Genomic DNA, 17,445 nt, shown 5'->3' with positions numbered 1-17,445 from the left:
ACATATATAAGTATTTCTAATAATTGTGTGTGAACATGAAAATTTTCATTTTATGGATGAATCATACCTGATACACTGTACAGAAATGAGTTGACCTATTTATTAAGTTCTTGAATGCTTCTGTAGCTTTTAGATACTGGAGACTGGCTCAGCTTTGTGTTACTGACTGTTGACTGCTGGCCTGTTAATTACAGGCACTGTTCTGATCTTAATTTAGGACTTAACTGTCAGGAGAGTATGGTATTTACTTATTGTTACCATTACTGCATACTTGATTATCCAGATAAGTGTTTTCAACGGCTACAATAAATTTGGTTAGGAAATTGGAGTGATTTTCTGAAAATGCCAGCTTCTCTTCTCAGTAACTTTTCCATTAACTATTAAGAAGTTTTCTTTAATTCTTAATTCTGAGTCTTCTTAGGGTCTATACAGCTGTATTCCTCATTTAGTAAAGATAGTACCATGACAAAAACTATTGCTAAAGCTCTCCTTAACTAGTACTTTCTACAGAGTGCTCAGGCTTCTTCCTACAGCTCATATTTACTTAAGCCACATCCAGCTTCATTGTGATCTGTGCTGAAAAAGTGTTTTTTGTGCATAGTACAGGTGGCAACTCATGCACTGGAGCTTTGGAGTGTGCATTTTCTAGCCAACATCATCTTTATTACAGAATGGGACCCTCCAGCTGTAGGTAAATGCAACTTCGAGGGCTCTTCTCAATCTGTTTTATTCAGTGGCTTCTTTTCAGGTAAGGCAGGCTGGGTGGTTAAATACACTGTGGGAGAATCTTGCTAGTACCATTAGGGGAAAATGCCAAAACTCCTGCATAAGTTGGAGCAGTATGATTTTAGCATATGCCACAGCAATGGTAACATCTGTCAGCTGGTTCTGTGACCAGTGGCACAGAACAAGAAGGGCATGAGCATGTTGATCCACATCTCCTGTGTGTGGATGCTGCTGGCTGTGGTGGAAGTGCTGGTCCTGGATGTGCTTACTCAACTGGGGGGAAAAGTTAAGCTTAACTTACTCCAAGGGTAACCAGGAGGCTGGGTGATTTATTTCACTGACTTAGTCCAGGCCGCATCCATTGCCTCACTTGTCTGTAACTGCAGCCTGCCGGAGTTCATGCATTACTCATAGAGTGCATGTTCGGACTGAGGGCTGACAACACGTATGAGAAATGGCTGCCTACTGTGCAGAATGATTCAAGTGAAGCAAGTGGGACATGAAAACTATATAAAGGTTAAACAGACATGGATATGTCATTCTTCATCTTTGTGGTGGCCACACTGGGCTGTGGGAGGAGGAAGGGCTGATAGGGCAGTGGCTTGAGGGCTTCAATGGTGGCTGAGTTAGTTCCAGAATTTGACAAAAGGTTGATTGATCCTAAAAATGCTGTCTGCTTTGTGTTTATTTTTCCATCCCTGAAGCTGCCCTGGGTAACACACTTAAGATGGTTGCTTTCTTACAAGAGTATGGCTTGGCAAAAGACAGGGCTGTTCTCTGAATATTCAGCAGTGGGGATGTCGTTCAGGTGTGTTCCTCAGCTCTGACACTGCTCAAGCCGAGTCCCTCTATGAAAGCACAAGAGTGCTGCAGCTTAGTGCTCTGAGATTCATGTGAGAATGCTTTAGAGGGGAAAATGCTGTCAGTGATTGGATACCTCTTTATCTTCTAATCCTACTTTAAGCTTTTAGTAAACTTGTTCTCAGTAGTATACTGGCGGAGGAAATGCTTCTCAATAAAATGAATGGTTTTTGCTGGGTTGCTGGACTTTGCATGTACACTGGCTTTCTGGTTTATCTGGTGACATGTCCCATTAGTCCACAATATATTCAAGAGATTAAAGTGTGTCTGCCAAGATAGAATAATAACTTTGATTACTTTTTCCTTGAATGTGATAAGAACAGCATGCTAGTAGGAAAAATGGTTCTAATTGGTATTATATCATTTATCTGAATGGCTTTTAAATGCTCATTGTGGGTACAGGAAATGTCAGAGGAGACTTACCTACAGCTATTATGACATATACTGAAAGGAATGGTTAGTGGATGAAAAAGGATTAATGTTTATGCATATGTTAATTCTACATTTAAGGAGGGGTTTGTTTTGAAAATGCTACTTCATAAGTGATTTAAATAATTATTTTAAATCAGAAGTGATGCAGTGTGAATGCATCAAGAATGATAGAGGTGCATGGGCAGTAGTCTCAAAAGAGATGCGTAAGAACTTTTAGTGCCTGGTGCTTTATCAAGACAGCTTTGTAAATACTAATCTAATGGTTCTTTCTAACATTATGATGAGTTGACTTTGAATGGTGAATGCATTTTGGGGCAGGAAAATGTAAATGGGGAACATGAAGCACAGCTTAATGTAATCATCGCTATGAATTTTGGGACTGCAGTGCAGAGGAGTGCACTGAGGTTTTGGTAGCTGTAAAAACATTTGAGGCTGAACTGCACTAATCCTCAGTTATTCCTTTGCTGCTGCTTTTATCCCATACCACACAGGTCCATCCAGGCTGCCAAAGGACAGCCTGGGAGAAGAGAGATAACTGATATCTGGCAATTTCCTGATACCAGCCAAGAAATAGAAAGGAGCGCTGCTTCCCAAGCAGAGATCATGTGGAGGAGATTGCATACCAAGAGTGAGTCATGTGGTTATCAGACAATGAATTTCTACTTGGACTGTTGCAGGAGAAGGGCTGGTCAGCTGCAGTGGGGCAGTAGGAAAAGGATTAGGGTTAGCAATAAGAACTACTTTAATTTATTGATATTTGAAGTATTGTAATGTAAAAAGCAATTGAGCTATTTATATTGCCCTAAAGCTGAGTTATATATAGCTCTAAGAGTTCAAATTCCTGGGTCTCTATTTGGCTTGTTCTATTTTAGGAAGAGAATCCATATGTAAAATTCAGCTTTGCTATCCTAAAGTTCTGCCAGAAGTTTATTTAAAGAGCAAACTTGGCAGAGACTGCTGTCTTATCTGCAGATTTGCATTGAGTCCTCTATGCTCTGTTGTGGTTAAGTGCTCTTATGGCTATTCAGTTTCTGGTGACTTTTACTATTCTCTTGCTTTTCCTTTCTCTGTCTATATTGAGTCAGACTCCAAGGCAAGTGGGGCTGGAGAGAGCTGTTCACATGTAGCTGCAGAGGTCAGCCAAGGGACAGTGGTTTACTATTGTGCTGCTCCTCTTGGTAGCAGCTATCCAAGTCAGCAAGGTGGAAAACCACCACTGGGGATTTCTAGCAACAATGCACTGCAGTGGGTCTGAGCTGCAGCACAGCACAGTAATTTGGTATTGGTATCTGCAGGTGTGCAGATTTCTTAATGGCCTGACCCCATTCTGAAAAGGACCATTAGGCAAGTGCTGCAAGAGCAGCACTTCTGAACAGCACTTGAGGATCTGAAGAGTGTGGTGCTCTTTCATTGCAAGGATTAGAGATGGCTGCTCTGATTTCCTGCAATTAAAAGGCGTTCTGAAGTTGTGCTTCTCATGCTCAGTCTGTGGCTTTGTAGGCTTATTAGTGTAAGAGATAATGGGGGTGCCTTTAGTGCTGGCTAAGCAGGCAGTGTGTGTGTGCTGAGTATGTGCTCTTTCCCTGGCAAGGTGGTGAAAATTGGTAATCATCACAGCCTAGAAGGAGCTAAGGACTCTCAGGTCTTACCAGGTCAAGGGAACTTGATTTTCTAGCAGCATTTGGGCCATTAAACACCATTAAACTACAAATACACCTCTGAGTGAGTGTCTACTGCTTCTAAATTAAGGAAAAGCTGCCCTCACAGCTCTCTGGTAGAGCTTGGGCTAAACTGAGTTTTTCACTTCAGATAACAAATTTTATTTGTATTTGGCCAGAAATTACAGTATGCTTTATAGAAGGAAAAAAAAAATGCAGCATGTTCCTGTGTCTGTTTAATAATTTTTCAATTAAATGTAGCAATTTAAAACTGGTGAAATTTTATGTAAAATATCTTTTTAATCCATATAGTTTCAAGAAAGGAAAAAACAAAATAGTGAAGATATCTTTTAGTTTAATTCTGAAAATAATACTGAGAATTTGGTGTAAATTTTTCATACTTGTCTTTTTAATGGATTCACATTCTCTGAAGTGGGTAAGTAAAGTTTCTCTGAAGACATTATCTTGAGCGCTGTGGCCTCGACATTTGCTAACCACAATATTTCTTCAATATTTTCCTAACTTTATAAGGAGTAGGATGTTTTCCTGCATGCAAGGAGTATTTCTAAGTGATCCATTGTCTTGAAGATGTTCCTAGTCAGATACTCTGTGGAGGCAGTGACTTGTTTTGGGTGAAGGAAATTATGTTTTCACAGTCTCTATATTTTTTCTAAATATTTTTTACTTTGTGGAACATTTGATTAATATCCATCAAATAGTGATGACGTACTCCACAATGCTTTAATTGCCCATTCTGGAGTGTTAGTCTTAAAATACACTGATGTTTAGGAGAGGGAGCTGTCAAGCCTTTGTACTACAGTTCATATTGATAAGCTAAGCAAAGCCTCGTTTCATTTTTAAACCCTCATGGAGGGTGAAGGGCTCAGCACAGAAATGCATTCATGACATCCTCATCCAGCTGCTTGCTCTGCTTTAAGGACCTTGACTCTGGACGTAAAGTTAAACAGAACCAGGGCAGGGGACTGGGGGAGAGAAGCAGCTTCTTCAGAAAAAGTCTATCAAAGCTAAATATACCTTGTTATTAGAACTTAAAATACCTGGAACTAGTCTTTATGGTGACTTGAAAATTGAAATATTAGCTGCTGTCAGTCTGGGTTTGAGAGGCAGCTCTCCGTGCTGTTTAGTTCCTTGTTTTTCCTGCCATCATAATGACAGCGTGGCTGGAGCCAAACATCCACTGCCAGCCTTGTCCAATGAGCTTTTATGTGCCATCTAGGCTGAGTTAGAGCTATGGAAAGAGCCTGAGGCTACTTACGTAATGCAGTTATGTTGCTGTGACATTATCATTTTCAGCTATAATTTGATTTATTGCTCCTTTAAGCATTATCCTTTTCCTCTCTGTACTACAAAGATAATAGCAACTGCCCACTTTCTTTCTGCCATTTTTTGTAGACATTGATACGTAGTTGGTTATGTTTCATCAGACTATTTAGTTGGAAAAATCTGGTTTTTGAAAAACAGATTTTACTTAACACTGAAAGCCACAAATACAGCAAGGAAAGACATCTGTATAACTTCCTAGGGAAGACGCTTACTAATTACTACTTTTATCAAGTCCTCTAAGACTACAAATAAGAACAAAAACCTGCAGAATAATGATGAGGTTGCTGAACAATTCATCAGTCCTGCAATTCTCAGTTGTTTCCAGAATAATACTTTTAGCTGGTTGGAAAAGTTGGGTTGAATGCAAGTGAATTTCATACAAGACCCTGAGCAAGCAAGTGATGTTAGGTAAGCTGTACAAATTATTTAAAAGTTGCCTCAAGAGATCCTAGCACTAATTTAATAAAACAGGAGCAATGCAGAAATACATGTCAAAGCTGTAAATCATGCACAAGCAATGGAGAGATGAAATTACTCTGCCCACTTCAGCCAGTATCCATGTAAATCATCAAAATCCTTGGGCACTCTTCCCCAGCAGACCTGAAGGAGGAATCACAAGCTGCTGGCTGGCGTGTACCCAGATGCCAGTGGCGCCCTGTGGGATTCATCCCCAGCTTTCTGTGCCCACTTCTGTGCAGACACGACCTCTGAGCTGACCACCCTTGGCTTCCTGCACAGAGCAACAGCTGCTTCTGGTGCACAGCTGCCCTGGGGATGGTGCACGCCTGAAATGGGTCACTGGAACCGCATGGTGCAAATGTCTCTTTCTGCCATTTCACTGCAGGGAGCCCTGGGTGACCCCCTCAGTCATGCCAAGTGAGGCACTGTGAGTCACATCCCTGCTGCTTTTACAGGTTAAAGGGCTGGAATTTGGAGTAGCTCAGAAACATGCCTGGGAAAGTAAGGGCTGATGGAGGAGCAAACTGCTTGGAGGTTCAACACTGCAGTGGTTATTGGATGGAGCACTTCCTGGCAGTGGCCTCCAGAGCAGCACCAGGGAGCATTGCAAGGCATCTTGTGCTGTTTGTGGGGAATTGGGGACTCACAGGATGCTATTTATAGACACCAGAGCCTGAAGTCTCATCCCACTTGTAGTAAAGCTTGGGCTGCAGCCCAGAGATAGGGTTTGCCTGGCTGGCGAGAGACACTGAAAAATAGGATTCAAAACACTGCTGTGAAGAGCAGGGAGCTGGTTAAAGAGACTGCCAGCAAGGGATGCTGGTGCTTGGTGAAAGGGGCAGGGAGGTCAGGTCCCAAATCCTCCCACTGCTCTGCTCCATTTTAGCTATTGATGTAGTGGTTAAGAGTTGCACATGGCAGGAGAGGCTCTAGTTCATTTTCTGACAAACCTGGGTGGGTTCAGGCAGACACCTCTCACTCATGGCTGTCCTGGCTCCTGGGCTGCATGCTGGGCCGAGCAGGGTTGCAGTACAGCAGAAACCCTGAGAGAGCATCCCCCTCTCATCTTTGGTCTTTCCTGGGGCCTCTCTGGGATGACTAAAGCTTGCCATGGAGCACCAGAGGGCTTTCTAGCCACCAGGGAAGCCAGGCTGGCCTCCAGATAACTAATCAAGATACACAAATTAAAGAGAAGGAAAGGGGTGTAAGAGGTAGTACAACTCTGTGTGTACTCAGATCTAAGATCACTGTAACCCTGGTCTTCATCTCCCTGGCCAAGTGCTCTGGGACTCCTTGGGGCTCAGAGCTTGCTGTGAGATCAGCTTGGAGAAGGCTTTGGACCAGAGTCCCTGTCCCAGGTAGGAAGATTTGAGCCTAATGGGCCAGAGGAGACTTTTAAATAGATGAGTCAGCTCTGAGAGGGGGAATGTTAGAAATGGTCTGGGCTGTAAGTAGGGTGCTGGGAAAGCCAGCCTAGAACTAAAAAGCAGGTTTCTGCAGAGCTTTGCAATGCTGAAAGGAGATGTACTTTGTGTGATTGAGCTGGGATGTCCCTAAGGAATATTGCTCTCCCCTACCCCTGTACTTCCCAAAGGGCTCACTGGTACTAGTGTCGGATCCTCCTTATTTCCAAGGTGTGTTCTGGATGTGTCATGGTATCATGGGCGTACCAAGGTCTGAGGATGAGAAGTGGCACCAATAGTTGAACACCTTTAAGTGGAAAAGAAAGTGGAAGAGCTGGGTCTGTAGTGCTGAATAGAGTGAGGTGCTCCTCACTGGGAATGAAGCCCCAGGTGTTGTGTAGAGGTGAAGCTTTTATTCCCTTGGACAAGAAGGAAATTCTACACTCTCTTCTCTCTGAAAATTCAGAGTTTGACACTCAATATATAAATTCCCATCAATTTGGTGGTCAGCAACTGTGCTGTGCAGTGAAGATATTAATTTGTTACCTCTTAGCTTTGGTCTCTCTGAAGGAGATTCACTTCAAGGTAAGTGGGAAATAATGTAGCAATTGCTACAGAAAGCAATATTTCCTTTCCATGTGGCAAGTCTAACAAAATAGATGGCATGAATTATGCAACTTGCTTTCACCAAGGCACCTTAGATGCTTCATAAATATTTCCATATGCCTGATTCTTTAGGTGGAACAAGCAAAAAACTTTGATTTTACCTTTGCTCTCTGGAAAAACACCTAATTGCTAACAAATACATGATAAAAAGAATGATATTTTATTTCTCTTAGAGACATTGTAATAATTTCCAGACAGTAATAAACCAAGATTTAATTCTCCAGCTTCTAAAATGATCTCATATGAGAGTAGGAAGATGGCTTCATAGTTAATGTGGAACTCTGAGGGATGTGAATTGAATGGCAGGGTCTGCTGCAGGCTATCTCTGACCTCAGATAAATAATTTAATCTCAGTGATACTCCTGTTTGCCTGTGGAAAACTATGATAATATCCTCTTTTCATCAGTCCTCCCTTTGGTTTGCTTGGATTGCAATCTATTCAGGTCAAAGATTTAGCCTTATCTTGTTTAATGGACCAATTTCACTGAGGGCCTTGAAGCTGGATCTACAGATAATTCTATTTTCTAATAGTGTTATCTGGAAAATATGTACAATTAATCTACGAATCCAGTAAAATCACACTGAATAACAATTCCTCCCAAAATTCTTAAAACTTCTATCAAATTGCTGAATGGCAATATTCTATCTAGATGGCTGGAACAACAGCATAAAGCTGCCATAGGAAAGTCCCCAGTGTTGGCACAGTCTGAATATTTTATGCTAAAGTGCTGTTCTTAATCTAAGATGGCTGGTATTTACATAATGTCATAAAAGCTTGTAAAGGAGAAAAAGTAAGTTCTGCAGAAGTCAGGCAGTAGCAATTCCCCTTATTACCAGTTGCAACACATCTATTGGGCAAGAAAAAGTGCTAAAGATAAGTATCAGTGAAAATGAAGACAGTAAATCTTTCTTTTCCATTAGCTTGTGAGGCAAAACTGAGGAGGAATATGAACAACATGCAAAATGAAAGTCTGGAGTGACTTGTTTGAATGTATTAGCTTTCCTCTGTAAAGAGAAGAATAGAAATTTTTCTAGAGACCTTGAGAAACTGGGATGTACAGAATTAAGCAATGGTTAATGAAGATGTGAATAACAAAAAACATTCCAGAAAGCTGTTCAGATAAATAACATCAAGGATCCAGATTTCTTTGCCTTTGGTGAAGCAGGTTCAAATGTCTGAATTCTGACTGCCCTGCTTATGGGAGCTGCCAGCTCCTCCTGATGGGCTGAGTCCTTCCCTCACCCATCAGCATGGCTTTAGCTGTCCCTCCTGGGTGGCACAGAGGAGCTGGGACAAGGCTGCAGGGTCTGTGTCCAAGTGCTTATGTCCAGGTGTTAGGTGACAGCATTTGAAACTCCTCTGGACTCCCTGGTAGACAATGGAGAGAAAGATGTTTCTAGGCAGCCATCCACGTATCCTGTTTTAGACCTCTAACTCTGGGTTTCTCTTGCCTGACCAGGGAGGATGAATCGTGTCTGAAATAACTTTTCTTCCCCTCTGTAGGGTAAGTGTGGCACTAGTGGATCCCCAGGGGCTAGGCCAGCTTCAGGCTTTTCTGCTGTGACAGAGAGGGCAGCACAAAGTCCACGTCCTGGCTGTGGCTTGGGCTGACACCCTCAGTAATTCCTTTGCTTTTCCTGCAGGGGCATCCCCAACCTGCCACTGCTGCCATGGCCTGGGACTCCCTGTCTGTTTGTGGGAAAGGCAAGGGGGGTCTCAGCTCTGGGGAACTGGGCTCAGTCCTGGACACTGTGAAAGCCCTGGTTTGGGTTTATATGGCAAATAAACCTTTATCTGTACTGGAAAGGTTTAGGCAGAAACACACACGGGGATGCAGGCTGAGACTTCATTGCTAGCTTTTTTCAGAATTCCTTCCTCATATAGTGAAAGAAAGGGGATTTAGGAATAAATTAATCAAAAAAAAAAAAAAAAAAGGAAGAAACCACAGAATATTCTGAGTTGGGAGGGACCCACAAGGATCATCAAGACTAACTCCAAAGTGCATGGCCCATACAGGGATCAAACCCACAACTTGGCATTATTAGCACCATGTTCTGAACAGCAGAGCTAATCTCATATAATGACTTATGGATAAACCTGCCCAGTCTCTGCTCTCCCTTCCTTTCAGATGTTGTCTATTTCTATGGCAATATACATTATAATAATGTCTAACCTTAAAATTCTTGCTTTATCACAGATAGAAGTGAGTGTTGCAGTCTTGCTGCCTTTTGACCACTTGCAAAAATTTCAGTTCCTCTATGATGGAGAGGTCCCAGTAGTGGCATGCTGGGCTGGAGGGGGTGTTTCTTAAAACCTTCACTGCTTTTAACAAGGACTACTGCCTCCTTGCTAGTGTAAGGACATGTCTGTGTGGGGAGAGTCACAAGAGAGGGGTCTAAGGCAGAGAGAACTTCAAAGTTTCAAACTGCACACTTCACTGAAATGTATAATTCAGTTATGAGAATTGTGTACAGATTCTTGTTGCATTGTATAATTTCTGTGGATGATCTCCTGTAGTTCTTCACTGAATGTCTTCATTATTTTTCTTAATTAAAAAACAAAAAAAACACCTGGTTTTGGTTCTCTCACTTTCCTAGAATTTGCCAACTGTTTGTAATTGGACTTACATATCATGTTCCCGTTTTTCTTGCTGGATGGAACATGCCTGAACTGGGAATGTGAACAATTATTGTTTCATGGTGTAAGATTTAATGGAAAAACACCCAAGTTCTTCATATGTGGCAATGTTTGTTGTGCCTAATGGCTATGGATAGCCTGTGGTCCTACAACTGATGTCCTGCTGCTCCCAGCACTAGTTTAATCATCTTAAACACTCTTGGTTACCCACAGTGGTTTGGAGAGGCTAAAACAGCACAGCTACAAAAACTGAGCCTTCTTAAGGAAAATAAACATGTACTTGACTAGCACTCTTCAATTTATGTGACAGCTAATATTTTTTCTACTTTGTTTCTTGTTTTTTTTCAAGAGCCAGAAACCTTACATTTTTCCCTGAATAGCCTCCAATTAATGCACCTTATATCTCTTCTTTATGTAGTATCTACACAGGATCTCTGTTTTTCATGTCAACAACTGAGTTTCTCATTCATGTCATGTATAAACACATGCAGCTTGAATCTCTGGTGTTTTCATCAGCAGCTTACGCTACACTGTGCCCTTTCCTAATATCCTTAATCTCGGCTTCTGGAAAATAAAATAGTGACCTACTTTATTTCCTGCCTTCAGAGGAAAAACAAAGTGCACGTGGTGGAGCAGCAGCTGCTGCTTCCTGACAGTGAGTGAAGAGCTGTAGTGCCCCTGATTCAGAGCTTTGCTAAACCATTCCTGTTCTCACATCCTCCTCTCCCTGCTTCTTGTGTATGGGCACTGGCTGCAGTCTTATCTCTGGTGCTCAGATGCCATCACTCAGGTCTGGACAAGCCAGAAGGGATTGCCTGCACATGAGGATGGGTTAATTACAGGAAAAGTGGACTCATGGGCTGCAGTCCCCTCTGTGCAGTGATGACTCCTGCTCACAAAGCTGGAAACATGCCCATGGCTCATGAATGTGTGCTGTGTATTGTGCTCCTGCTCTCTGACCTCTGCCTGTGCCACCAGTTACTTGGAAAACATGGGGAATGGGGACCATTGCACTGCTTTCACTTGGCAATATGGGGGGAGGGGGCCTCTTTCACGTGGTTTCCTCCCTCCCTTTCTGCAGTGGGTGATGGTGTCAGTGTTGACTCATCACCTGCTTGCTTCACAAACCTCTTCCAATGTCTCCAGAAGCTCCGGTGCTTCACTAGGCTGTCATACAGTGATGAGAGCTAGGCACCAAAATAGAAAATCAATAGTATGCAAGCAGTCTCCTCCCACACGTGCTTTTGAAAATCTCCCCCACAACCTTTTGCATCAACACTAACCAGATTTCACCTATAAATCTGCTGCACTTAATCTCTCTAAGTACCTCTCCAGCACTCGTCTCTCATCCCCAACTTAAGCTCCCTTATTGACAGATGCACACACACACACAAACAACTTATTTCCGCCCCCCCCCCCTCAATCCTCCATTGTTCAAAACCAATACAGGACAACAGCTCTGGCAAGGCTGTGTCTGTCCTGTTTGCATTCAAAGTAGTGACCAGTTCAAAATGGGAGGAGGGAGCTTTGCTCTGGCCTGGCTTTTGTGGAGCTCCTTGTGAGAGGCAGCCAGTCAACCCCTGGTCTCAAACTTGGGGACTTCTGTGCCCATCTCCAGGTTTCCTGCAAAGCCACAGCATATTATCTGCGCAATTGCACAGTAGTGGCTGGATGTTTTACTCTTGGCTGGCTTTAATGCTGTCTTCAAGTTACTGTTCTAAAACTGCCTGATGCAACATCAAAGCAGCAGCCCAGACAGAGCACATTCAGGCTGGGAGCTGGGGTGGAAAGAGGGAAACTTTGCAGCAGAGCAGTCATGCAGGCTGGTTTTACTTTTGTGTCAGTGGGAGTGAACGGCAGGCAGGAGACCTGCTGGTGGAAGAAATTTTATAGGTGGGAGCCTGGCTAGAGGGAAAATACAACTCATCTCAGAATGCTTGTTTGGGTTTATTTTGGGGTTTTTTTTTGGGTTTTTTTAACATATTGATTGGAACTATTGGAATATTTGGACTATGGCAACAGCATGAAGAGTTAACACAGTGTCTGAGATAAATGCATTGGCTTTTTCTTGTAGCAAAAAGAGATTACTAAGCTGAGAATTCTAACAAGAGCTAATCTCCATTTCAGATCTTGTTTAGGAGATTAATTATGGAATATTGTAGACCTAATTAAACATGAAATCAAGGGCAAATAGGCATACCTTTACACCAACTAAAAGAAATATCAAAATTCTGCTGAAACAGACTGAATTTCTTTACCTGAAAAGCAAGAAACTGCCACAGCCTCTTACAGCTCTCACATAGTTAAAAAAAAAATAACAAAAAGAAAAAAGGTCTTGATACATTAATTGACAAATTTTATATTGAAGAAAGACTAATGATGTTCTACAAGCACAATTGCAGTAAGTTTTGTAAATACTAGGTGGTCTCATGCTAATTATTTTCCACTTGCACAGCGTCATAAATTAAAGGAATCTAAATTAACATTAAAACATTATTTTACCATATTATTAATGTGTTGAATAGCTGGAGAAATAGAAACCTAATTACTAAAATGATGCACCTGTATTCTCCCACAAAACTGATGAAAGGAAAAGCAGTGTAAATTGAGTCTTGGCATTCAGCTGTTGTGTCAAGATTTAAGGAATTTATTTATAAACATACAAAAAACCCACAAAAAAACACCCACCCTGGAGGAATCACAAATTTAACTAATTGAGACAAATAATTCCAGGCTGCTCTTGTCAGCTGGCAGCTCCTGGGTTTGAGGGTTCATTTTTTGCTGAACTCTTGTGAATCCCCTGTAGTCTGTCCAAGTCTTTGTCACTTAGAAAAACTAGAAAGTCTGGTTTTTGGTTTTTTTTTTTTTTTTTTAATGAAATTGTCTGTAACAGACACATCAGTTTGACTCTCTGAATTCTACAGTTACTTGAATCACACATATCCATTGAATCAAGGTCCCCTTAAGCAAGGGAGGTACACAAATCAGTGAATTTGTGTTTGTCACACGTGAGCTGTTTCTTTTCAAAAGGCCTTGATGCCCTTCTCAGCACCAGAGAGTGCTTCTATGGCTGCCTGTGCGGTGAGGACATGGTGGTGCTGGTGGCTTTTCTGTGAGTATGTGGGCTGGCTTTGGCTGCAGACATCCTGCCTCCTCTCCTTTGAGTGGCCCCAGGCACTGGGACATGTCTCAGGATACAGCACTGCAGAGTGGACATTTTGGCCTCTTTGGCATTCCAGTCTCTCTGCTCTGTGTGCCTTTCATCAGGCCCAGCAAGAAGTCTAGTCAGACTTCTGTTGTACACCAGCTTGTTCTCCCCTGGCATTCATTTATTACTCCTGGCTTTTCCTTGCTCTTGTTTCTTTTTTATAACTGGCCCATTTTGGGCACTGTATTTTATCCTCTGCTCATGGAGGTGGTCCTCAAAAAGCCTTGTCCTTTCCTGTTTTTTCTTTACTGCCTCACAGCAATAAAGAACTGAATGTGTGTGCTGCTTTTGAGGACAAGAATATGAAGTATCTGTTTGAAAGTACTGTTGAACACAATGTCTCTCATCTGCATGCATGGGAAGAAAAGAAGAGAACAAATCACCTGTGTAACATTCCATCTTTGAAGGGTATCAAGGATAACTGCAACTCCATGGTGTATGTGTTTTCTCAAGGAATTTTTAAAGGACACGGCTGAGAAATGGCTGGAAATAAGTGATCAGAAACAGAAATCAGATTAAGGGGTTTTGCCTGGGACTTCTTGTGAAGTTCAGCCACTTCCCACACTGCCACATTCCTTTCTTGAGGGTCTTGCCCTTTAACAGTGGGAGGAAACTATGTGATGAAGATCTGGAAGGGCCAGAAGATCAGTGACTGGTGAGTGGAACTCACTCACACCATTAATGATGCCTTTGTGGTCAGACAGCCAAAAGGATGCCAGCCGGCTGGAATTTGGTTTATGGCAGGCAAGCCCAGCAACCATTCGGGCGTTAGAGAGAGCTCAAACAGCCTCAGTTCATGCAAAAATAGGTATATTTCTCAAATTTAATTCAGTTATAAAACTACTATCTTGGACAGATTTGTTTGCCCTTGCCTGGAAAGGACAAAAGAGAAAGGAATGCGTGTTTTTTCCTTCCTCTTATCTCTATGCAACACTGCCTGCAAATTTGGGGGTATTTCATTTCCTTGGTTTTCAGTCATGTATGGAAATGGGTGTGGAGCAAGGTTCTCAGTCACTTCCCACAGGACAAAGTAGCCTGAAGGGTCCTCTCCTCCAGCCATGCAGCAGGTGCCTCCTCTGTCCGGAAAGCAGCAGAGGATGGGCAGTGTCTGCAGCCAGGAGGTTCCTGTGTGACCATCTGTGCTTGCTCACTCCTCGTCTGCCCTACCAGGTCCCACCTGGGTCAGTTCCGGTGACGCAGCTCCGGAGCAGCCAGGTTTGGGGCTGACTTTCTGTTTCAGCACTCATGGCTGTTCCTGCCTTCCAAACAAGGTGTTGGACTGCTGGCTGCTCTGTCAGCCAATACTGCCTGCACTCCAGCAGTGTCTCCAGCTTTGCTTTTCTGCAGATTGCTTTTCAGTGCAGCTGATACTCTGACACCATCACAGAAACACCAGTGCTGGGATCTGCTGGTGCCTGGGATCTGCTCCTGGGCATTGCTTCCACATGTGTTAACCTCTGTGTCACGTACTGCAGCAGCCCAGGGTATTTCCCAGCTGATCTGGTCTGTGTTATACGTTAAAGACAGAAGACAAGGTCTGCATACTGGACTTTCTATATGGCATGGCCTTAAAATTTTTCTGTCCTCATCTCTTGCTGCTTTTTAAACTATTCTCCATTCCTTAGCCCAGCTGCTCTCTGGAGTGTGGGGCTTTATCCACTCACATGGACCAGCCCCAGCATGCACCAGCTCCTTCTGCTTTACAAGATGTCAGGAGAGATTACTGTCCACCCTAGGTTTCAATAAAGTTATTTCCATATTTATGGCAAAAGAAAAAAAAATCACAGAATCACAGAGTCAAAGAATAAGCTGAGTTGGAAGGGGCCCACAAGAAGCATCAAATCAACTCCTGGCCCTGCACAGCCATTTGTATTTTGATAACAGTGATCCACGATACACTTTGCGTTCCAGAGGAACCACAGAAGGAACTTCAAAAGTCTGCAGTTCCATGGTGCAAAACCTCAAGAAATGTGCTCAAAACTAAAACTGTTTCACAAACATATGAGCTCCCATTTGTCCAGCTGAACGAGGACTAGGGGAAAGTGCAAATTTATTTTTTTTTTTAAATCCTGCTAAAGCTATTTTTGTCTTGATAGGACTGTAATCCATATATGCTGCAATGCTGGTTACTAATTAAATCATTCTGAGACTTAGAAATGCAGATAAAGCAAGAAGGGATTAAACTGGTAGTTTTAGTATCTTTAGGGAATTCCCAGTTGAATTTTACAGAAAACTGCTTAAATGAGCACAGGGACAGAAAAAAAAAACTTTTTGACAATTACTGTCTACTGTATGGAGCCTGTAGATCTCTAATAGTGATGTCTTTGCACACATTAAGAGAAAAAAGGTTGTGATGCATAAGAGGTCAATGCCTTCTACAATTCAGTTTCTTTATGGGCGAGACAAACCTATTCTTCATCCTTGTTACCGACAGACAGTATCAGCGTGGGCTGAAGATCCAAACTTGATGAGTGTGAGGTGTATCACACATGGCCTGGGAGCTCCTGGAGGCATTGTGTGTAACTTGGGCACATTGTGCCTTACTAGGAAGGATGCACTTGGCATTGCCCTCCATGCTGTCCACAGCTCTCCTCTTCCCATGACTGCTTTCCCAGGAGGTACTCCTCTCCCCTTGGAGAGGTCTGAGGAGCTGGAATTAGAAGCTTTCTCTTCTCCTGCCATCCTCATGAGACCTATGGGAAAGGGAAATCCTCTTCTGGCTCTGTGTGAACCTCCAACCCCATATTTCCCTAACTCTGTGTAAGAGTGATCTCCTTGCTGTTCCTCAGGTGTCCCCAGACCCAGGGAATGGGAGCCGCAAGGAACCAGGATTTTGGGAATCAACTCCTTACTGGCCCCAGGGCTGGCTCCAGTGCATCCAGCTGCCCTCTCCAGCATCCTCACACTTAAACCTGGAGCCTGCCTCACTACTCTGCTTGGTCTTTGGCTCAGGTTTTGCAGTGTCTGGCTGAGCTCTAAATCCAGTCAGCCGCTATTCTTGCATTACAACTTTGATTTTTGGTACTTTAATTTAGCTGTGTAATAAGATGCTTAAATGCAACTGTAGATGCTCAGGTTATGGTTTATACAATGTCTAGATCTGTACTTCTCACTTGGAAAGGTGTTCATGCAAATTACTGGCAAGTGCAGCTTTTGACATCTCTGATAGTGTTGCCTTACACAGCCAGGACCCCGGGATTCTGCTTGATCCTGGTGTTACAGCTGTGGCATAAAAATAGCTAACCACACTTTGGAGCCCCGCTGTTCTCACTTAGCCCAGTAGTCTGATTGTCCAGCGAAGGCTTATAGCAGGAAACCCCCAGTAAAGAGCAACACACTGGACAGAGATTTGTAGTGGCATGTTGTAGTACTCTCTCTTTCAAAAAAAGAGAGAGAAAAACATGTTACCAGTGTGAAATGAAGGTGGGTAAAAGTGTTTCATTATTGCTTCCTGCCATTTTAGGAGTGTTCTGTATTGCTCTTTTCAATTGTTATTAAGTGTAAAAGTAACACAACCAACTATGCACACTGTATTACAAGATAATAATTTATCATCTGATGCTACTTAGAACTTTCAAGGACCTTTTGAGAATACTATACTCTCTTAACTGGTAGCAGGTTAATGTACTTCCTTCGTGGAAATGACTTTTCACTTTTGATGTTAAAAGAAAGTTCTCTGAAAATCTTTCTCCTGTCCTAGAAGCAAATTATTTGCAATGCTTTAATATAATTGAACATCCATAAAGCTCAGTGTATGAAAAAAAAAGACTCATTAAAAAAATTATTGATATTATAAATTATTAATAGAAAAGCATAATTCCCTTTAAATGTTTTGCCATATTTGAAGTGCAAAAGGCAAGTCAAGTGATGGAATCACACCAAATTTACATTAGGACTCCAAGGCAAGTCAAATGCTGGAATCACACCAAATTTACATTAGGGCTCCGTGATACTGTGATCTGTTCATTATTATTATTATTTTATATGCCTTCTTATCACTAAGTGCTTTCCAATTGTTTAGTAAGGGAGCTAATTGGTGTTATTTGGTCT

Source organism: Vidua macroura, chromosome 2 (assembly GCF_024509145.1).
Source record: "Vidua macroura isolate BioBank_ID:100142 chromosome 2, ASM2450914v1, whole genome shotgun sequence".
In the NCBI taxonomy this organism is placed as follows: Eukaryota; Metazoa; Chordata; class Aves; order Passeriformes; family Viduidae; genus Vidua; species Vidua macroura.
This window is presented reverse-complemented; position numbering follows the sequence as displayed.